The 22,450-nt window shown below is 36.7% G+C and overlaps 1 protein-coding gene across 1 annotated transcript in view; it reads right to left on the bottom strand.

Moving 5' to 3' along the window:
* The window catches only part of PTPRD (protein tyrosine phosphatase receptor type D), a 2,130,336-nt gene that overhangs the window by 1,346,650 nt on the left and 761,236 nt on the right, over positions 1 to 22,450 (bottom strand). The window contains exon 5 of the mRNA XM_073806125.1: positions 16,363 to 16,404. The gene's annotated coding sequence lies outside the window, so the exon portion shown is untranslated. The remainder of the gene's footprint in view (positions 1 to 16,362; positions 16,405 to 22,450) is intronic.

Here is a 22,450-nt window from a genome sequence, read left to right as displayed (position 1 = left end):
GGATGCAGCCAAACTCACTTCAAATAACCAGCAATCTTTTCTTAGTACCTAAATAAAATAAGGGATGCTCATATGTTAATTGATGTTTGTGAAATTACTTATACAGCACTTCATAAGAAATAGGTATGTGATTTTGGAAAAGAGTATTTCAACTGATAACAACTGAAAACATTAACTTTTGTGTGATTAATGTAAATCTGTTTTACTTAACATTACCCCTGGTTTATCAACAATTACTAATACAAATTGCAAAGGTTTTACCATTATATCAACTTCTTTATTCGTGTCCCCAATGCATATCCTAAATGTGATCAAAGGTGATAATTATTTAGATGTTTAAATTGATTCTAACAATTGTATATTCCAAGTATCTATCACTGAAATGGTCATAAACAAAATAATGTTAATGGCACTCAGAAAAAAATCTCGTTTTGCTCTTCAGAAAAAAACTCGTTTTGCTCTTCTTCAATTTTAAAGCAAACCAAAAATATGGCCGGAAATAAACAGATTAATCTCTATAGTACCAATGCAAAGGAAAATAGACTCCCTGGCTAACAAATTCACAAACCAAGATGCCTCTACCATAACTTCTCTTTGCTGAGAACTACTTATTCCTTTTTTTGTCCCAGACCTACATCAAGATTTCCACTTGTTTCACAGTAACCAATTGGAGTGTTCTTTAAAGCAGAGTGAACATTATAGATTTCATTAAACTGTAAGTGGCTAATGTCCCTTAACTTCCCACAGAGAATTGTATTTTTTAAAAAATCTATGTTTATTAATGTAACTAATTCCCCCTTTAACATAATATTGGGCATCATGAAAAACTGACATTTCCAACCACTGCCAGGATATCTTGTGAGGAAGTATCATTTTTATGAAACTACTGGGATAATAAAGGTTATTCATTGGAAGAACCCAGACATTCCAGGAAGTCAATGACCTAATGGAAAATTTCCTATTTACCCCAGTTTCCAAATTTAGATCCTCCCTCCCATCCTGAAGCCCATCTGCTTCCTCCAAAGGCCCAAGATTCTGCCTTATTCATTTAGTATCTGTATGGGATACTAAACAGAGGTGCTCAAGGCAGAGACAGATTAACGGGCAGCCAGTCAGTTTCACAAACACCAATTGTTTAAAAACATTAAAGCATAATTGGGGAAAAAGAACTGGAAATGTGATGCTGGTTAATTTTGATCTTCTAATGCAACTCTTCATATAACTGTAGAATGTTCTTTGTTACTCTCCTGCAGCCATACTTGAATATAAAACTTCTCAGGGTTATTATGTATATAGAGCTCCTTCAAGATGACTTGAGATTCAGGTGTTTTTCAAATCCTTGCCCAGGCTTGGAGAACTGAAGGATCAGTTTTGACAAACACAGATTTAGCCCTGGTGCCACCAATGAAACCTCGATGTTGGTCAGTGTTACTGAATCCTCTACATCACCAAAGTTACCAGAAAGTTTATGTTCAGTATTCTTAGTCCTGGGACACTGATACAGCCGGTTTTCTTTTTGAATACCAAGATTATTAGCTAAATTATGAATGAAGTCATCAAATGTGGATGTGAATCCCAGGTCTGCCATTGACTAGCTTTATGACCTTAGGAAAATTAACTCAACATTGTAACCTTACTTAACCCATCTGTAAAATGGGAATACCACCCACCTCTAATGAACTGAATTAAATTGAAGTATTAACCCCCAGTACCTCAGAATGTAACTATATTTGGAAATAGAGTATTTTATAGAAATAATCGAGCCAAAATGAAATTATATTGAATTAGGATGGGCCCCTAATCCAACATGACTCATGTTCTTATGAAAAGAGCACCACGTAAAAAGACAGACACCCAGAAAGAACATCACGTGAGGATGAAGGTGGAGATTGGAATAACACATCTGCAAGTCGAGGAGTGCCAAAATTGCCAAGACAAAAAAAACAAAAAAACTGAAGCTAAGAAAAGAGCATGAAATTAATTCTCCACCACAGCCCTCAGAAGGAACCAGCCCTGCTGACACCTTGATTTCAGACTTGTAGCCTCCAGAACTGTGAGACAATAAATTTCTGTTGTTTAAGCCACTCAGTTTGTAGTACCTGGTTATGGTAGCCCTAGGAAACCAATATACTACCCAACAAAGTGATTATGATATTTAAATGACTTGTAAAGCACCTGGCATAAGCCCTTGATAAATTATTATGAATAACAACAGTGTTGGAATATTTTTGCTACACTACCATTAGAAGACTATGCAACAGCTATTCTTGATTTATTCTTCATTTCTATTTTTGGAAATTTAGATATTAAAATATTCTGGTAGGAAGGCATTAAGGAAGGCAAAAATTACAAAGGAGATAAATCTCATGCCAGTGTGTGCTAATTGTTTGAATCCCCTATAAATGGTTTGCCAGGAGAGGAGGTTGGAACACTTAGCTAAATTGAAGTTTGGGGATTATCATTGAATTTAAAGTATCCATACCATTTTGGCCCCTATTAGCACAAGTAACTGAGAGAAAAATCTTGACAGTTATGCTTTTCCATAAGGCTTAATGTGGACTTCAATATTTAAGTAATTCATTAGCAGGCTTAAATGGTGCCATGGAACAACATTAAAGGACGTAAGAGGCAGTCTGTGACCTTCATTTTAGAGACGAGCAAATCAGGGCCCACAGAGGTTATAATGAACTCAAGATTATATAGTTTACATTGGAAAAGCTGACACAACAATCTTTGTTTCCTAATTTTCTGTTGAAAATTGTGCCTTTCAGGATTCTCTGAGTATTATTTTCCAAATTCTATGGAGCTTTTCTAATTGTCAGAACCCCAGCTCTGCACGTGGAATCTTAAGACCATGATTGGGAGCATTCAGATCCAGAGAGAAGAAAGTGACATTGCAACATTTTCAGTAAAGAAGCCTCAAAATTGCATTAGGTGAAGGGAGCAGTAGTGGGCACAGAGGACAATGATTTTTACACTAAAATCACAAACTGCACAACACATTTAAAGAAATCTTTTTTTACATTGTTTAGAAAACCCATTAAATGTGGCTTTATAGGACCTTTCTAGGACAAGTCACTGAAGCTCTAAATGGTGTTTGGAAATACGGCTACCTAAGATTGAAATCATTTGCATTAGATTAGAAAACATGTAGGACACTTTGGTCATCAAGATCACTGGGATGGCTGAACTTTGCCCCACCACATGATTCTGCAAATACAGAGTGTACTTATAACCTGCTTAACAACTAACCCCACTTAAATTAAAGCAAGCTGCCCTCTCTCACCTCTGGCATACTAAGCTTTTAAGTAGACCTTGTCTGAAGAAATATCAGACTTTTAATAATAAAGTTTGTTTCATTGTTTGCTTTTTTCTCTTTGGTTTATTATTTTATATTTCCAGACTTTACAGGACATTTCCATTTTGCCTTCCCCAAGGATATCAGTACTGTAATTAAGGGGCCCAGTTCAGAATCTATTCCAGAGCCAATCATCCAGTTTTACTTTGTGGCTTCATAGCACAGAACGGGAACTTTTCAAAAGACACTCAACACAAATGCAGGGACCCCTCTGGACAACATATTAATTTGTATTATGAAGTGAATTATGGCTGTACCCACCAGAGCTGGTACAGTTAAGTATCTGTCAGTGTTTCTACTATGTTTTGTGGGCTTCTTACTTGGCTGCAAAAATGCCCTTCCGGCTGAAGCATACAAGGCCAGCCTAGCAAGTGAGCGTTTGTTCCCTTTGTTTAGTTTTACCATTTAAAAACACTAGCTCTCTTTTATGTTTGCTTCCATACATTTTATAATGAGAGGTCTGATTTTCTAAATCAGCATGGCTGCCAGAATGATGATGGTTTCATGGGTCTCACTAAAGGTCTCATTTCTGGGTGTGATCCACATTGTTCTCCGTGGAGAATGCCAAGGCTCCAAAATGGAGGATTCCAGGGTGGTGAAAATGCCCTCCACAAATTACAGGTGTATTTATTAGGCCTCTAAATTTTAAATCCAGGCATCTCTATTTATATCTTGGACTGGCTAGGACTTATGTTTAGGGTTTTCCTCTATTCTCACCTTTCCATGCTCCTATCCTTACCTTGAATCTTTGTAAATTCTTACCACCACCCCCCTTCCTTCAAAACCCAGCTCAAATTTTCTAATTTCTGAGAAGACTTCCCCAACTCCCTCAGACAGACTCAGGGATTCTTCCTATAAGCCCCTTTGCACATAACACCTAGCTCTAATATAGCTGTTATTAATATAGCTGTTATCACATGATACCATTTCTGTCTTTCTGTTTCCTTATCAGACTGCACAAATTGAGAATAAGGATTATGTCCTATTTATTTGCAGAGCACCAGACATATTAAATATGCTTAGTAAATATTACATTACTGAATGAATGAATGGAGTAAGTTTTCTATGAAATAGAAATAGTGAAAATTGAAGGATAAAGTTATTTTTGAAAAGAACTGTCTTTAATATGATTTCCTACTTCCAGTCTTTGACTTTCCAAAGGGTACAAATTCTCACACACCCCATGATAAAGAATCTCCCAGAAAACTGAATTATTTGTAAATTCTTATAGGAAGAAATATATGCAACAGGATTTGTTAAGAGAATTACTGAACAAGGAATTAGCAGATGAAGTGTCTGTCCTGACTTAGTCACTGACTGTGGCTCTTCAAGTTACTTAATAGCTCAGTGATTCAGTCTATCTGCAAATGGTGATAAATAGCAGTTCTTGTCTGCTTCTCAGGGATGTTTGGGGAAAAATATGTTAGTACATCTGAGACAGTTTAAAGAAAAAACCTCAACTACATATATTATATAAATTAAATATCATTACATTGCTATTGCATACTATGTACTAAATACTAATTTATTGCAAACAAGACTGTCTGGTGAAATCACATTAACCTAATCACAAAATATAACTGGAAGATTTTATTCTTCCACATGTCATGAGCAGTTGGACTGTATCCATTCTATAAAGAAGTAGAATGTAAAGTAGATTGTTCGATTGTTTCTGCATTTGGGGATGGTCCACGTGATTTCGATGATGCATAAACTGTCATGTTCTACCTGAATCACCAAACACATTTTCAAGGAGAGGAGCTAAATAGAATTACAGATAACTTGCATAAGTAAAATGATTCTAAGAAATTTTTGTTTTGTTTTTTAAATCACAGGTTTGCAAACAGATTAAACATTGAGGGCTATAAACCTTCCAGTGTTTCTCAAAGTGTAATCCATGAATCATACGCCTTAGTACGATCTAGAAATGGCCAAACCTCATTCTATACGTAAAGAAAAATAAAGTTTGGGGTGGAATCGAAGACTCTGTACGTTGAACAAGGTCCCCAGATGATTTCTATGAAGATAGGCAGGTTTGAGAACAACTACAAGAGCTTACACTCCGGTCCAGGAGGCAAATGAAGAAAAGTACAGACTGCAGAAGATCAGGAACAGGAAGCTAAACTTTACTGTGTAGCAAAAAGTGATAAACTCTTTCCCCTTTAAAAATCACTGAGGGGCCTCCCTGGTGGCGCAGTGGTTGAGAGCCCGCCTGCCGATGCACGGGACGCGGGTTCGTGTCCCGGTCTGGGAAGATCCCACGTGCTGCGGAGCGGCTGGGCCCGTGAGCCATGGCTGCTGAGGCTGCGCGTCCGGAGCCTGTGCTCCGCAACGGGAGAGGCTACGAAAGTGAGAGGCCCGCGTACCGCAAAAAAATAAAAATAAATAAATAAATAAAATAAAAATCACTGAGTATGTTATCTTTTGTGGAATTTGTAAACAAATTAGAAATTAACAGTATAATCCTGTTTTAGGGGGAAAAAATTGGAGGAAAACTTGGATAGACTAAACAAAAAAGGGGAAGGAAGAATTGACAACTCCGGTTTGCTGTATGTTATTAGGGTCCACAGGTACCTTATACTTATGGGGAAAAAGGAGGACTCCACAGATTCTTTCATTCTTTCCTCTGTAGGGTCCTGAAAGCAAGCCAACCTGCTTCAGGTTCTGAAACATTTTGATACATTTTTTGAAGAGTTTGCTCTCCCAGCAACTATCAAGACAAATTGGGTAAAAATATCAAAACAAAGTAAGGCTGTAACGTGACTATTATCAAGTAGATACAAATTTATTATTTTGTTTCTGTTTGTAAGTTAGCACATAGTGGTATAGACAATTTCAACAATTACAGAAAATAATACAGAAGCAAATGAAAAACACCTGAAGTTCTGATACACTGTGCGGCAATTACTGCTCTCGTTTTGGTGAAAATTCTTCTGGAGCTATGTGGTGACTGTAGAATATGATTCCATTATATACAACTATAATTAAATTTACACCTATTTGCATATATAAATATACCCTTATATGTAATTTTATATTATATTTTTACACATTGTTTTTTTCATGCCATTGACACTTTAAAAAATCTCATCATCATGAATACTTACAGTATTAACTGGAAAATAATTAGGCCTAGGTTAGAGCTGCTGTTAGCTGTTCCATCTCCTTCATTCATTTCTTGAAGAAAAGGATTCCCTTATCAAAAATCCCTCTATATTCCTCTAATTTTCAGATCAGGGGTTCCTGGGAAATTCCCTCTTTCCCTCAGCAGCTCTCTACCCTAACTTCTACCTTTAAACCTTTATATGTAAAGAGAGATAACATGGGTGCTAATTGTCAGTTTTCTGGAGCACCAGGTTATCAGTGAGATCTAAGTAATCCAAGGTCTACAGCTCCTCTCAGTCTTTTCCTGTTCTGCTGACTTGTATCAGCATTTCTTTGAGAGTGCTTTTTTACCACTTGTTCCCTTGGATGCTGAATAGAATCCAATAAGTTTAACATTTTATTTAACATGTATTTAATACATACAGTGTTCTACGTGCAGTGTAAGGGTTATTTTACTGACTACTTAGAACCACCATATAAGGTGAAAGCCGTTCCTGTGTTTAAGATTTTTGGACGCACAGGCTCAGCGGCCATGGCTCACGGGCCCAGCCGCTCCGCGGCATGTGGGATCCTCCCGGACTGGGGCACGAACCCATGTCCCCTGCATCGGCAGGCGGACTCTCAACCACTGCACCACCAGGGAAGCCCCCCGTTCCTGTGTTTATAGGAATAAAGAGGAAAACTGATTCTCAAGGAGGGTAAGTAAAAAAGTCCATCCAATTTGTCATCATGGAGCAGGTAGGAGAAGGAGGGATGGGGAACAACTACTCAGAGGGTACTGAGTTCCTTCTGGGGTGATAAAAATGTTTTGGAACTAGACAGACGTTGTGAGTAGAGACTGCTAATGTACTAAATGTCACTGAATTGTTCATGTTAAATGGTTAATTTTATATTATGTGAATTTTACCTCAATTATAAAAACAAATAGTAGAGCAGGGGATCAAACTCAGTCTGACTCCAAAGACACACTCTTAAGCATTAAAAAGTACTGCCTGCTGTGTGGCTATATTGGCCCCAAGCTTTTATAGCACAAAATTATTAACTTCTCACTGCAGAAATTTTCAATGTCTTTATCATGCTGATAAACAAGCTAAACCTCCCATAGGGTGATGTGGTATACGGGAGCGTGGTAAACAGTGTTTCTCAAATTCCTTTTTCCATGGAATCCATCTTATCTGGGGCATTTCTATAAGAATGTGTTTCATAAAACACCATTACGGAATCACTGTTTTCTTCAAAGCTCTGGAAAAAATGTTTATTACAGAATTATTTTCACTTGGATAGTCTAGTTAGTGTATCAGCAAACTTCATAGGAATTCAGACAATATAATAAAGACAGAGCAGTTTACTGGAATTCCCTTTATGATCATTTCCTTAGCACTTATTCATAATAGAAAGAGTAAAAGAGCAAAGAAAACCAAGCGATTACAGCTTTATATTATATTTGAAAACATTTAATATTTACTTTTTAGTTAAGTTTCATGCAAATGGTAGCTCTGCTATGTGCACACAAAACTATTTAAATTTTATGATAAAACAAAATATGTAGGGAAGTATAAATTTGATATCCTTTGATTTTTAACACAGCAGCTTCTAGGCTAAATAAATCTTTCATAAGCAACTGAAAACACAAACTTTATGCACTTGAAAAAAGATATTTTTATATAGATTTTGTGGGGTTTTGTCAGTTATTATTCTCAGTAAGGAAGACAATTTCAGCAAAAGTTAAAGGAGTTAGAAATTAAGAGCAATGACATATTATAAAATAATTACTCTTTAATCATAACCAACTTATATCCCAATCCCATTCCCTTTTTCGATATTAACCATTATCATTTCATAGAAAGAATATGGGATGTACAATCAGTCAAAAGTGAATTCACCTGCCAAACTTTATAACTCAATTTCCCCATCTAAATATGGATAGTCCTACCTTGTAGAATTTTTATAAAAACTACATAGGATATAGATGGTAATCTATCCTTCCAAAAACATGTATATACACTTGACCATCCCACTCATCATAACTGAGAATCCTGACTTCTCCATTTTCCACAAGACCATCATCATTACTTTGGTTTCACTTCCCTCCTAACACAGTCTGTAGTCCATGTGAAGCCATTTCCTGGATGATTTTAATAGTACTCTTCCTCTGGTGAACATCTGGCACTGCTGGGGAAAAGTCACCAAATAATCCTGACTGGGTGCACTACAAACACAGCCTAATATCCTCATGCTGCATTTGAACTACTCAGCTCTCGTATCTCAAGAATAAAAATGGTATATATCTATATCTACCTCTCTCTCTCTCTCTCTCTCTCTCTCTCTCTCTCTCTCTCTCTCCATATGTGTGTGTGTGTGTGTGTGTGTGTGTGTGTGTGTGTGTGTATCTCAATATATCATACTCTCCCATATCAGACTTAATTTCTCCTATTGAAAGAAAATAACACCATTTATTTTAAGAAAACAGGCTCTTTTACTTCCACAGAATTAACTTCTGTGTTAATGTTTCCTTTTAGTTTAAGGCAATTCTCATCTGAGAGCAACAGGGAACCAAGGTATGTTCTCACAGGTGGTCTGTAATGTGACCACCTATGTATGATGGAGGCTGATGAGGGGTGAGGAGAGGTAGAAAGAGACCAAATCTCAGCCAGGTCTGACACACTAGGCAACTATATCAGAGTGCTCTCAAGAGGTACCTTGGAGAACCACCAAAAGCATTATTTGGGAGCATGTGAGCTCCAGGTTTGTAGAAAGCACTGAATGCCAGAAATACAGCAGCAGTGACAACCAAAAGAGGGTGGATAGCCACTTGCCAAGGGTAGTCACACATGGAAATATTCAATTCTTCCTCCTCTGCCCCAACCCAAACAAATAATAACAGGGAAGGAGGAAGGGATTTGAGAAAGCAGGGTGCTCTGGCACCCTTTCGCTATTCCTTCATTGCCACTCACCTCCACCACTACCCACAACCCCTAAAACATACAGAACCAATAGGACATCAAGTCTAGCCTGTTCCCAGGCAAGGGGAAGATCTCTGAATCAAATATTAGGCTGAAACTTTGAGATAATCCAAACAATTGCATAACAACAAAAATAAGACATTTTAACAACAAAAAGGGACTGAAATGCTATGGGGTCTCCAACTGTGATTAAGGTAGCAATGACATCATCCAGCAGGAAAGTGGGTTTGCCAGAGGACAGCAGGTAGTGTTTAATGGAAAAAATATAGATAGAAAGATAGATATTTATATCTTCAGTATTTCAGACTCTTCTACCAAAACAATTTTGTTAATCTCAACAGTAAGATACTTGTCAAAAAGAATCCTTCTCCTGATTTTTTTTAAATTGAAGTATAGTTGATTTACAATGTTCTATTAGTTTCAAGTGTACAGCAAAGTGATTGAGTTATACATACATATATACGAGTATGTGCATGTGGGTGTGTGTATATATATATATATTTTTTTTCAGATTCCTTTCCAGTGTAGTTTATTAGAAGATATTGAGTATATTTCCTTTGCTATACAGTAGGTCCTTACTGTTGTTCTCCCAATTTTTATCTGTGACCAAGCAGGCCTGTTGATTCTGCTTAGTCATTCCATTCCCAGCCAGTTCCACTGAGACCCACTAGTCATAGACATATAGTCCATGCTAGTATTTGGCCAATTTGGTATTGGTATTGGCTACACTGGTTATTAAAATATCAAAGTACTTATATAGAGTTGGTAAATAGGCACTGATTCAAACCCCCTTTCTCCCACTGTCTTTGCAGACTTGGCCTCCCCTCCAGGAGTCCCCAAAACCCAGCAACTATAGGGTGTTAGTACAGCAGGGGAGCCTCTTGGTCCCTGTTCCCTTAAGTGGACTTCTGTTTGGTTTGCACCAGTACCATATTTTAAATTTTGCAGAAAGATCAGAAGATGAGGTAGATATCTTTGAACCATCAATGTCTCTCTCAGATGAATTGTTACCTTGCCAATGAATACCTCTACAGGCAAACATGCTCTAGTCTTTCTACACTTTAAGATATTGCTTTCTTTTCTTCTCATCCCACCTGATGTTGTGTATTTGTTCATGTTAAAGTCCCTATATTTACTGCTTTAATGAACTGCCATGGCTGTATCAACAGCCTTCCCAGATAATGGATTTGCCCTCTGAACTGAAATTTCTTACAGTGTCTTGAGAAAGATCTCCTTACAGAATATCTACCCTACTTCTATGGGTAACATGAGTTCCAGATTGTAGCCCTACCAAGCCTTTCCTGTATCCCTGTCTTTGCCACACACCAAACATATATTTAATTTTCCCACTGAAGAAAATTCATAGATCTTATTGAAATCACTCAAATACTAGTAGTATTGAAGGTCTATGGTAAATGAGAAAACAGTGTTTTATATAAAATTTCAAGTCCAGGGAATGGAAGTGCCTTTCTTTATTAACATACAGTGAAATTTTTGAGCGTGAGGGACAGTCTGTGTTTCAGGAAAACACAAGAGCTTGAAGTTGTCCTCCAAGATCTACTCCTATATCTTTGACTATCATATCCTTATAATCCATTTCTATTCTTGACATTTTGCCAGGGCTTCCGACTTATATATAAAACTACTTTCTGACTGTTTCCCTATCTGGACTTCTAAATAATAGCTCTTCATCTTCTCCACCATCTCCTCTCAGCCATCATACACATATTACTCAACACACTAACCATAAGAACTCTTAAACCTCAACTGTTTAAAAGCAGCACTCCATTTATGAGCCAGGAAAACCACGTGAACAGGTATTTCATTGAAAGGATATACAGATGCCACATAAGCACATGAAAAGATGTTCAAACTCATTAGCAATTAGAGAAATGAAAATTAATACTACCATGAGATATTGCTGCACACCTATGACTAAAGTAAAAACGGTGACAACACCAAATGTTGGCAGGGATGCAGAGAGGAAAGGTAGGATTTCTTCTTCTAAGACCACCAATACTATTGGGTCAAGACCCCACCCTCAGGTCATAGAACCTTAATTACCTCCTAAAAGCTCTATCTCTAAATACAGTCACATTGGGGGTGAGATCTTCAACATATGAATTTGGAGAGGACACAGCTGAGTCTGTAGCAATTAGTTTCCTCTGCTGTGTAACAAATTACCACAAATTTAGCAGCTCAAAACACACATTTATTATCTCGCAGTTTCTGTGCATAGGTCCAGGCATGACTTGGACCTATGCACAGAGTTAGCTTAGCAAAAATCCTATAGACTAAGGGCTGTTTCATTAGACTGCCTCCTCCCCCCATATACTTGAGATGCCAATCTCAAGTCCAAGTTGTTACCCGTGCTTCCAACCAACTGGCTATAAATCAGAGGTTCCCATGACCCTCATCCTCGGGTTTGATTAACTTGCTAGAGTGGCATACAGAACTCAGGAAAGAAGTTTACTTACTAGATTACTGGTTTATTACAAGTATATTAAAGGGTGTGAATGAACAGCAAGATGAAGAGATATACAGAGTGAGGTCTGAAAGAGTCCTGAGGGCAGGAGCCTCTGTCCCCATGGAGTTGGGGTGTGTCACCGTCCCAGCATATGGATGTATTCACCAGCCCATAAGCTCTCCAAACCCTTTATTTGGGGAATTTTTTGGAGCCTTCATCATATAGGTATGATCAATCATAACTCAATCTCTAGCCTCTCTCCCCTTTCTTGAAAAATGGGAGAAGAGACCGAAAGTTCTAAGCTTCTAATCGAGGCTTGGTCTTTTTGGTGACCAGCCCCCATCATGAAGCCATCTCGGAGCCCACCAAGAGTCACTTCACTAGAACAAAAAAACACACTCCTGTCTCCCAGGAAATTCTGAAGGATTTTAGGAGCTCTGCATCAGAAACTGGGGTCAAAGACCAAATATTAGAACAAAAGATACTCCTAGTGCTCTTAGGAAATTACAACAATTTTAGGAGTTCTGAGCCAGGAACTGGGGGCAGATATATATTTTATATAACACAAGTATATTCAGGTTGTTGGCAGAATTTAGCTGATGACTGTAGGAACTGCATCCTTGACTTCTTGCTGGCTGCCAGCCAGAGGCCACTGTCAGCTCTAGAGGCTTTCAGTTTCTTGCCATGTTGCCCTCTCCTTAGACCCTCTCCCACCATGGCAGCTTACTTCAAGGCCAGCAGGAGAGAAAGAACCAGTCTTCTAACAAAATGTATTCTTATATAATGTAATGTACACGTAGGACTGTCATCTCATCACCCTTGTCATACAACATAATCACAGGAGTGGGTATCCTGCCCCCTTCTCCGTATTTCAATGGTTAGAAGAAAGTCAGAGGTTCTGCCCACACTCAATGGGAGGGAATTACCCAAAGGCAGGACTCATGGGAGTCACATAAAATGTGTTCAACATGTTCATTATATAAAATGTAAAACATAAAATTTCAAGAAAAATAAAAGTCACACATACACCTACCACACAGAAATCATCACCATTAATCATGCTGGATGTGTTTCTTTCCAGTCTTTTTCTGTGTGCTTTCCTTGAACCTATCCCCTAACAAAAGCACATCATATATATAATCATTTGAGTATCTCTGTGTTTCTGTGTTTTATATAAATATGTGTATAAAAGCACATGTATAGAAGAGGCATGGTATTATAATACTGTTGCAGAGTTTGGCCTGATTTTTAAGAACACAGCATCCTTAAATAATCTTCAAAATAATGAATTTTAGAAGCTTTAAAATGTCTTAAATATTAATATTTATTTGACAGTTTCCCTATGAGTTAATAGTTAATTTGGTTCCTATTATCATGTTATTAAAAACACTATGAAACACCTTACTCCTATAAAAATAACTTTCAAATATATCTTAAATCTATACTTTCAAGAACAAAGTGGGAGGACTTCACTTCCCAATTCCAAGTCTATACCTTTATTACCACCATCTCTCTTTTAGTTCAGACAACAGATTCCTAACTGATTTTCCTGTCTTTCTTCTTGATATCTTCCCATTCCTTATGCCTCTGTATTCAACTGATAACCAACCAATTCATCATCACCTTTCAAGATACCTGAGTGTCAAACCCTCCAGGGAGCCAGACTGATTGGAATGATTTTTCCATAGGGCCCCCTCATTGGCACCTCACGCCTATATTATGTTACACACATCATTTTTAAAATGACATGTTTCCAAGTCTCCTTCCTTCTAAGATTATAATTCCCCTGAAGGCAGAGAACCTCTATCTTTTTCTTCTTTGCACCCTTAGCACCTAACACAGTATATGACACACAGTAATTTCTTAATAAGGAAGCTGAAGTGAACTATTAAACTAAGATAGTTTGAGTGTGCTATGGAAATGCAATTTTTCTAAGCCCCTGTCTACATTTTACAATGTGGTTTTTCATCCTTGAGCACACTAACAAGGCCTAAAATTAAATCAAAGACCTGCAACCTGCTCTTGTACAACATAAAGACCCTTTGTATCAAATGCAATCTTTTTTTTTTTTTTGGCCCCACTGCATGGCTTATGGGATCTTAGTTCCCTAACCAGGGGTGGAACCCAGGCCCCAGTATTGAAAGCACCGAGTCCAAACTCTAGACTGCCACAGAACTCCCTCAAATGCAATCTTTTAAAAAAAAAGAACTGATATAAAAAATGATCAAGAAGTTCACAACACTTCCTTCACCAAAAAGAGTGCACAAAGATAAAGACAAATATTACACTGTAAATGCTTACATAACCTCAAGCTTACAAATACAGAATCATTTCTCTTCTCTTCACAGAATGATGGAGATGGTTATTTACAAATTTAACACAAAACTGAACTCATTACAGAAATGGGAAGGAGTAAAGGACATTTATTAAGTGTCTATTATGTAGCATGTATAAGAGGTGCTTTAGGACAGTTAACTCATTTTAATAGCCACAGAACCCCTGTGATAATTATTACTAAATTCATTTTCTATCTGAAGTAACCTTCCAAGAATTCCACAGCTAGTAAATGACAAAGTGGCATTTCACACTCAGGAAGGTCCAATTCCAAAGCCACAATCCTCCCACTTCCTCACACTATGAGAACACCTAGAAAATGCCCTAGTTTTCAGTTCATTACCAGAAATGTTGCTCCCTGGAATATCAGGGGAAAGAGGAGAAATGACTAACAGCCAACTCGAGGTTGAGGCTGTACATCTATGGGAAACCGAGATTATTTGCATTGTGCTATGTTTGATTTAGTTCCCTGCCAAATGTCATGCCAAAGCCTTGACACAACAGAGATTTGTGCCTGGAGACATTCATTCCCTGTCTGGCAGAGCACATCGGCTGGCATATTTTCCTTGCATATTCTAAAGTCATACCCATCTCTGAATAGGGACTGAAAATGACTAAGAGGAAAAACATATGAAAAAGAGTCAAGAAAAAAACTAAGTGTATTTCAATATTAAAATCTCAGAAAATTATCCATATATGCAGATGAATAGCTTATTCTTTCATATAAGGGTAATGTGGAACACACACCATATATTTAGAGCCAAATTTAAAATATAAATGTGTATATAAGAATATTTCCCCCAAAACTATGCATACAGACATCAATTATTATTCATGTTAGTGCATATAGCCACATTTTTCTTATAACCACAAACCAACTTACAACTTTTCTTTCAATATAAAATTACTTTATCATGCAGAAAAATAAAAAGAACTGCCTTGCCAGTTTCTGTGTGGGGTTGGAAGGACCCCCAGGTAGAGGAAATGATCTAGAGAAGCTTTAGAGAAATTATAATCAGACATTTGTGAATCCATTTGATACTTAAATACCTCTAAATAAACAACATCAAACCTTCTATCAATACTTTATCATTTAAATTCCTCACGTGTTAATTCAAGCAAGTCTTCTCATGCTTTCTCCATAGTGAGTTTTAATAGCTTCTATTTGTGAGTTTCATTTTCACTTTCATCTGTCTTCGCCTTTCTCCATTACAGTCCCTGACAATCTTAGTTCCTTTGGTCTTAACTCAGAGCTCCCACCAAGTACTTTTTATTCATTATATACACTTTCTTTTCAGCTCCCTCTTAGGATTCAAGGCTATTGCAGTTCTTGATCTTTATAATGTTCTTTGTTCCATTTTTTTTTTAATTGGAGTAGAGTTGCTTTACAATGTTGTGTTAGTTTCTGCTGTACAATGAAGTGAATCAGCTATATGTATACATACATCCCCTCTCTCCCACCCTCCGCCCATCCCACCCATCTAGGTCATCACAGAGCACCTAGCTGAGCTCCCTGTGCTACAGAGCAGGTTCCCACTAGCTATCAGTTTTACCCATGGTAGGAAATCATAGGCATCCTGTATCAGCCTTATACTGGCCGCCTTATCTTTCATATAGCACATTTATATACTTATTTAGCTGTGCGTGTGTGTTTATTTTCCTGTTTGCTTCCTATTTTCACACTGATTTGTAATTTTAAACTAATTTCACCATTTGATTCACCAAAACCTAGACACTCTTAGGTAATTCTTGACTGGTAATTTAACTGACCTATATCCTATTTCAGTAATTTACTCATCAGCGTCATTAAAGACTGTGTTAAATACCTTCCATCAGCCTTAGAATAGTTCCACTGTTTTACTTGCAAGAGCATTAGCGACAATAGTCCTTTGAATATAGGTTGTGTGGATTAAGGCATTCTGTGGCCAGGCAATGCTATGTATTTAATAATCAGATATTTTATTCTGATACTTTACCATTAGAATCATATTTTGCCAGATGAAAGAGTATATATCATATACATAAACATGTATTATAATTCCATATATCTAAGCCTGAGACAATAATGTAATTATTATAACATTTTTATACTTTACTCATGAAGAAAATTTGAAATATATTTTAAATGTGCGTACCTTTGTCCAAGGCACATCCTGCTGTGGTCTCAGGACAGGAACCTATTGTAAAAATATATATATATATTTTTATTAATATATTTAGTATTACAAACAGATTGAGAAATACCAATACATAAAACAAGACATGGTTTAAACCTCAATCATTGCTCAAAATGGGTATCTCCCCATTAACTTCAAAAAGATGGTCTATCTTTTGTCTTTTTTAGATGAAGTTCATTAAGAAAAAAAGGACTAGAGATAAATACTCTGATATATCTCTCAATCTGAATCTCCAAAGGAGCTCTATTCCTTTATGTCTTAAAATATTTTTTTTTCCCAGAAAGAAATATAGAAGCAAATTTAGCTCCTGATACATAAAAGTCAAATTTAGGCAAAAATTCAGACACCACTTTTCAAAAATCCTAAATGAATTACTATGTTCAAAACAGGAAGATGAAGAGGCAGGTTAAACAGATTTTATAATAATAAAAACCTTAGAATATTTGTTGATCAAAAAGTGGCATCAGTGCACCAATTAAAGTTAACAGAGAATCATTTTCACAGTAATAATGTTTCAAACTTTCAGGTAGTGAGACTAAAATATGTGCAGATAATAGATGTAAATATGTTCAAATGAACTGGAGTACTTTAGAAATCAAAAGAGGAAACAGAATCACATATTGCTGTGCTAAAGCCCAATATTTCCATCATTTGTATTTTATTATTCTATTAGATGCAGTGACACATTTCCAAATATGTCCAGAGACTCACCCACATAAAAGGACAGATCTAAATCTAAGAACCCTTGTTGCAAATGTGATAATACTAATTACAAGGACGTCAATTAAATGCAAAATGAAAGAACCACTTACTTCATTCATGGTTTTTGACATTCTATCTGCCTGAAATTTCCAGATGTGGGGGAAAAAAAACAGAGAAAAAAACTTCCTTTGTGACCTCTACCAGTATGTTGGGATAAAAATTTAACCATGAATAATAAATAGCACCTATAAAATAGAAATAAATATAATGTTTTCTTCCATATGTAAAGATCACTAACCTAAATGAATTTAGTTCTAGAAGGCACTGGAGTGGTAATCCAGTAAACTGGATTCAAACTCTGAATTACAAAGTTCTCATTTTTATATGGTAATGCCTCAGGAATTTCTGGGCGGTGGGAAGAAACCAAGACTCCACATTGCCTATAACATTCCTGCAGCCATTATTCAAGCCAAGTAGCCATGTACAAGTGCATACACAAACACATACACTTTCGTACACACTTTTCCTCTCTCACTTGAAAGGTCTACATAAGGTAATGCTTAGTGACAGGATTTTGTTGCTTAAAAAAATACACACGCACACACACACACATGCACACACACACACACACATTTAGGCTATCTTTTAAATTTTATGGCCCAAACTAGAATTTCACACTTTCGGGAGCTGAACTTTGGTCCTTGGATTACTAACCAGTTTGGATTTAGACAATGTACATAACCTTATCTTAGCCTCAGTTTATCACTTACAATGAAGTTGTAAAGATTAAATGAGTTAATACAAATAAATTGCTTAGAACCCTTCCTAGGGCATAGGACGTGGCCAAAACACATTAGCTATTAAAAACTATAAAATGTTTGAAAAGTAAAAATAGTTCAAATATATTAAATTATTTAAATATCTAAAAAATATTTTAACTCATGCTTTCTAGTCTATTCATCTCTCAGTATGAAAAAGTTTGTATTGGGTTGGCCAAAAAGTTCATTTGGGTTTTTGGTACCATGCTATGGAAAAACCCAAACAGACATTTTGGCCAGCCCAATATTTCTTCTATTTTAATACAATTATATTTATATTCACACAATTATAATTAAGTGCAAAATAACTGAGAAACACATAAAAAAAATGAAACTTTATTCATGAAAGAAATTCAGAGAAATCAAAGTAAAAGTGGCATTCTTTTTGTCTTTTGTTTTGTTTTGGCAGGGGAATGAGGTATTTTAAGTGGTATTTAAAAGCTATCATTCCATGTTCTGTGTTTTACTTATGGTCTGGCATGACTAGAGGAACAGAAAACCTTGGTAAATGACAGGGAGGCACTTAAAGTTTTCCCCAGCCAAGCAAGGATCCAGTTGTCTAACATCCATGGGAGTAGAAGCATAGGGTGAAGAGAAAGTACGAAACTCTGGACAGTCAGCATTACAGCCAGACTCTAATGAATTTATCACAGAAAAACATGGTATCAACAAAGTCAGGGCTGGATTCACAGCAAAAACAATCCCCAAATTCTAAAATCTCCATTCCTCTGGCCAGTAGGAATAATTGGGGTTTTAAAGATAGGATTAAGGGTGTTTGCTCTGATTTTTCTGATAGGAACATATACTCCTATAAATGGAAATAAGTTGCAGGAGGAAAGGGAGGAGACATTTTAAAATAGTGGTTTAAATGAACTTAGCATAGGCTAGAATTAGGAGGGAAAAAAAGACTTGAGATGAGAAAATGGAAAAAAAAAAGGAAGAATAAAAAAGACAAGAATACAACACCTATAGACTCAATAAGGAAAATTCTAAATATCAAACCTGATAGACAATATATTTGGAAAACTATGTTTCGACCAGCAGCTCTTTTTTTAGATCTGCTAATGGTGGTGAAGGGGAGGTGGTGTATCATCATTTCATTGACATCATTTAACTGTTTTAACTCAGGCATTTTCTCCCAAGGCTAATTTCCTCCTGCCACTTCCGTGGCCTGGAACATTTGGCAATCCCTGGAGACATTTTTGGTCACAGCTCGGTGTAGGGTGCTATAGGCATATAGTGGTTAGAGGCCATGGACGCTGCTAAACAGCCGACAATTCACAGGACAGGCTTCCATAGAAAAAATTTTTCAGCTTAAAATACCAATCATGTGGGGCTTCCCTGGTGGCTCAGTGGTTGAGAGTCCGCCTGCAGATGCAGGGGACTGTGCTCGGCCACGGGAGAGGCCACAACAGTGAGAGGCCCGCGTACCGCAACAACAACAAAAGAAAACTGTGCGGCAGAGTTACTCCTCATTACCTTATTTAAATGTTAGGTCCTTAAAATGACTTAATTTTTCAACCTATCTCGGAGAAAATTTTCACTCCATTTTCATTTCCCTACTGATGTATGACCCAATTTCAGGAGCAAGTTCAACAGATATGCTGTTATGACAGCTCTAGAAAACTAATGCAATTGGTAATTTCCAAAGTTAGATTGCAGCTATACACAAACATGCAACAGAAGTAAATATTATCTTCAGTGTTCTCCCATTTTCTATTTAATACTTATCTTTCTCTTTTATGGGCTTATTGCATAACCAATGCTCTCCTGATTTTTCCAGGTTTCAAGGGCTTGTCTATCAGTGGACAGAGCTTCCGTTTCCTGCCTCCCCAAATGTACTTTCAAAGTGATTCTCTCCTGACCTAAAGAAAGAGTCTAACAGAAAGATTTTAATTACTGAGAAGAGCTTGGCCTATATCTATCTTTGAGGGAATTTGTTTGCAAAAAGCAAATAATACCATTTTTAATAAAGCAAGCCTTTTGCGATATTTTGTTTTGATAGTGATGAACAGGTGTGATTAAATTGCCGTCTTCACTCATTGCTGGTGGTAGTATAAATTGGAAAGCGATTTTCCAGCACCTATCAAACTCTACAAGATATTTGCTCCCTTTCACCCACTTATTTCACTTCTGGAAATCTCTCAAAAAGACGTATCAACATATGCTGACACAAACATTTATGTATCCTGATAATCCATTTCAGTGTTATTTACACCAGCCCGTCTCCCCGCAAAATGGAAACACGCTAAATATCTTATAATACAGAAACTGAATTGCTCCCACAGATAAGGAAATATTGTGCTTTAATTTGTAACCGTATTTTCAAAAACAATTTAACAGCATAGGAATATAAAGTGACCTTTACAGTTTTAGGCGAACACTTCAGGATACAACAGCATTCCGTTGTGTAAAACTAAATCCCCAAACTCAGGAATTCCCTTTAGTCTTGCTCCCCCTAAAATGAAGAGTCTCCTTTTATAAATTAGTGAAACATTCAATTCCAAGAAGTAGACATAAGTTTTTTCAGCAGAGTCCTGCATTACCTCAGAAGGAGCAGGGAGAAAGAGATTCTCCACAGTTATAATCTGTGACTACAAACTGGCAACTGCTTCACTCTTGCAATGAACTGCCTCTGTCTATTTTACAGCCAAAATAACTGGCAAAGATGACATCCAATTACAACTTTCCTTTCTCATTTGGAGGATCAAGTGGTAGTCTTCCTTTATTTCCTAACAGAGGTATCACCAAGCATCTCATGACATAAGCCATAAAGACTAAAGAATATTCCATACTTTGATCTATCCCCTTTGTTATGAGGTACATGCATTGTTTTATTGGAATAGAACAGTCTAAACCTTGTTGTACCATGATTGCCAAGTGCTAAACTCTTTAGCAAATCCTTATTTTCAGAAATAAAACATTGTTTTACTATTTAGTAACCTATGTTCTTGGGCAAATCGCTTATCCTCAAAGGGGATGATGATTAAATAATCTCACAGCGAATATTATCAAGTTTAACAGCCCACTAAAGTCATGCACCTGAATAAATATATGTACCTATAAAGTGGTCGCTCTCTATATTTCTATTTATCAGACACTGAAATTTTTAGTTTGAAGGAGCCAGTAGCAACATGGCTGCCAAATTATAACTTTAAATGTTATAGGCACCAACAGAAGCCTCAAAATGGTTATTAAAAAAGATTCTGTGTAAATGTTAAGCACTGTAGTGGGTTATACTCAACATATTTTCTTGTTTGTTTGAGGTTTATGAACATACTGTAAATCTGGCAATTCTTAAGAAGGGTTGATTATAATATTCTTCCCCATCATATTCTTGACAGCACTTCAAAAATGCCCAATTTTCAAAAAAAAAAAAAAACAGAACCTACAGCAGCAGCAAACAAAACAGTGGATTTAATGTGGCGCAAGAGCAGCACTTCCTGTATGCTGGGTTTGCACCTCCTTGTTCAGAATGCGGCATTAGCACCTTGCAAGGAGGCAGGATGGAGGGAGCAGCTCTCTCATTATTTCTGAGAGCAGGACTTGAGCACCAGTTTGAAGATGTGAATGCTCCATTATCATCAGTCAATAACTAGCATTTAGGATCTGACACACCACTGGATCATCAGCTAATTACATTAATAATCAGATCCAATTTTCCTTTGTCTTTTTAATTTTAACCACAGAGAGTTTTGTCCGTGAAGGTCACTTGTTTTATGGTACTGCTAACACAGACACATCATCATTAATACTTTCAGTAAAATATTTCTATGAAGCTTAAGGGCTGGTTCCTTGTGAATTTTAATATGTGTTTTTTGAGAAAGAGGAGATCAGGGTCCTAAATTCTAACTTTGTTGGAAACCCTCTGGTTTGCAAGTCATTTAAAGTATTTGACATCCTTTTCTGTATTGTAGAATTAAATAATTAGAATTTCAATCTAAGGGTTCACTGATTTTTGAGTATTTATAGTTCTATACCTAAACTTTTTAGGGAAGAAGAGTGGTAGATGGGAGTTTTATACAGCAGCCAGAAGCTAGAATCTTCTAATTAATCTCTCTTCTTTAATTCCTCATCCAATCCATCTTCTATTCTATAATAGGCATATTACCCCAAGCATAAATTCTGTTTGTCCTTCTCCCACTAATGTCCTAAAAGAGCTTTTCATCACCTAAGACAATATATAAACTTCTTGGTTTTGGCATTTCATGAAGTAAATAGTTCCTATTTTGCTCATTTCCCACTATTCACTCACATCACCCTTCCACTCCAAAAAAAAAAAAAAAAACAGTTGCTATTCCCTGAATATGTTACGTTCTTTCACTTCTGTGTTTTTCATATTCTGTTCCTTGTTCTCTGAGCTCAGCTCATACCATCCCGCTTTCGATTCTTTTCTTGAGCTTATTTGTATGACCCTAAAATAGGTATCTCTTATATGCCTTGCATTCCTGTACCCATAACCCTGTACTCCAATTGTTGCTTTAAAAGTAAGTCTCTTCCAAAGTACTGATCAGTTCCTAAACAGA

The sequence above is a fragment of the Tursiops truncatus genome, chromosome 6, assembly GCF_011762595.2.
Source record: "Tursiops truncatus isolate mTurTru1 chromosome 6, mTurTru1.mat.Y, whole genome shotgun sequence".
NCBI lineage: Eukaryota > Metazoa > Chordata > Mammalia > Artiodactyla > Delphinidae > Tursiops > Tursiops truncatus.
This window is presented reverse-complemented; position numbering and strand designations above follow the sequence as displayed.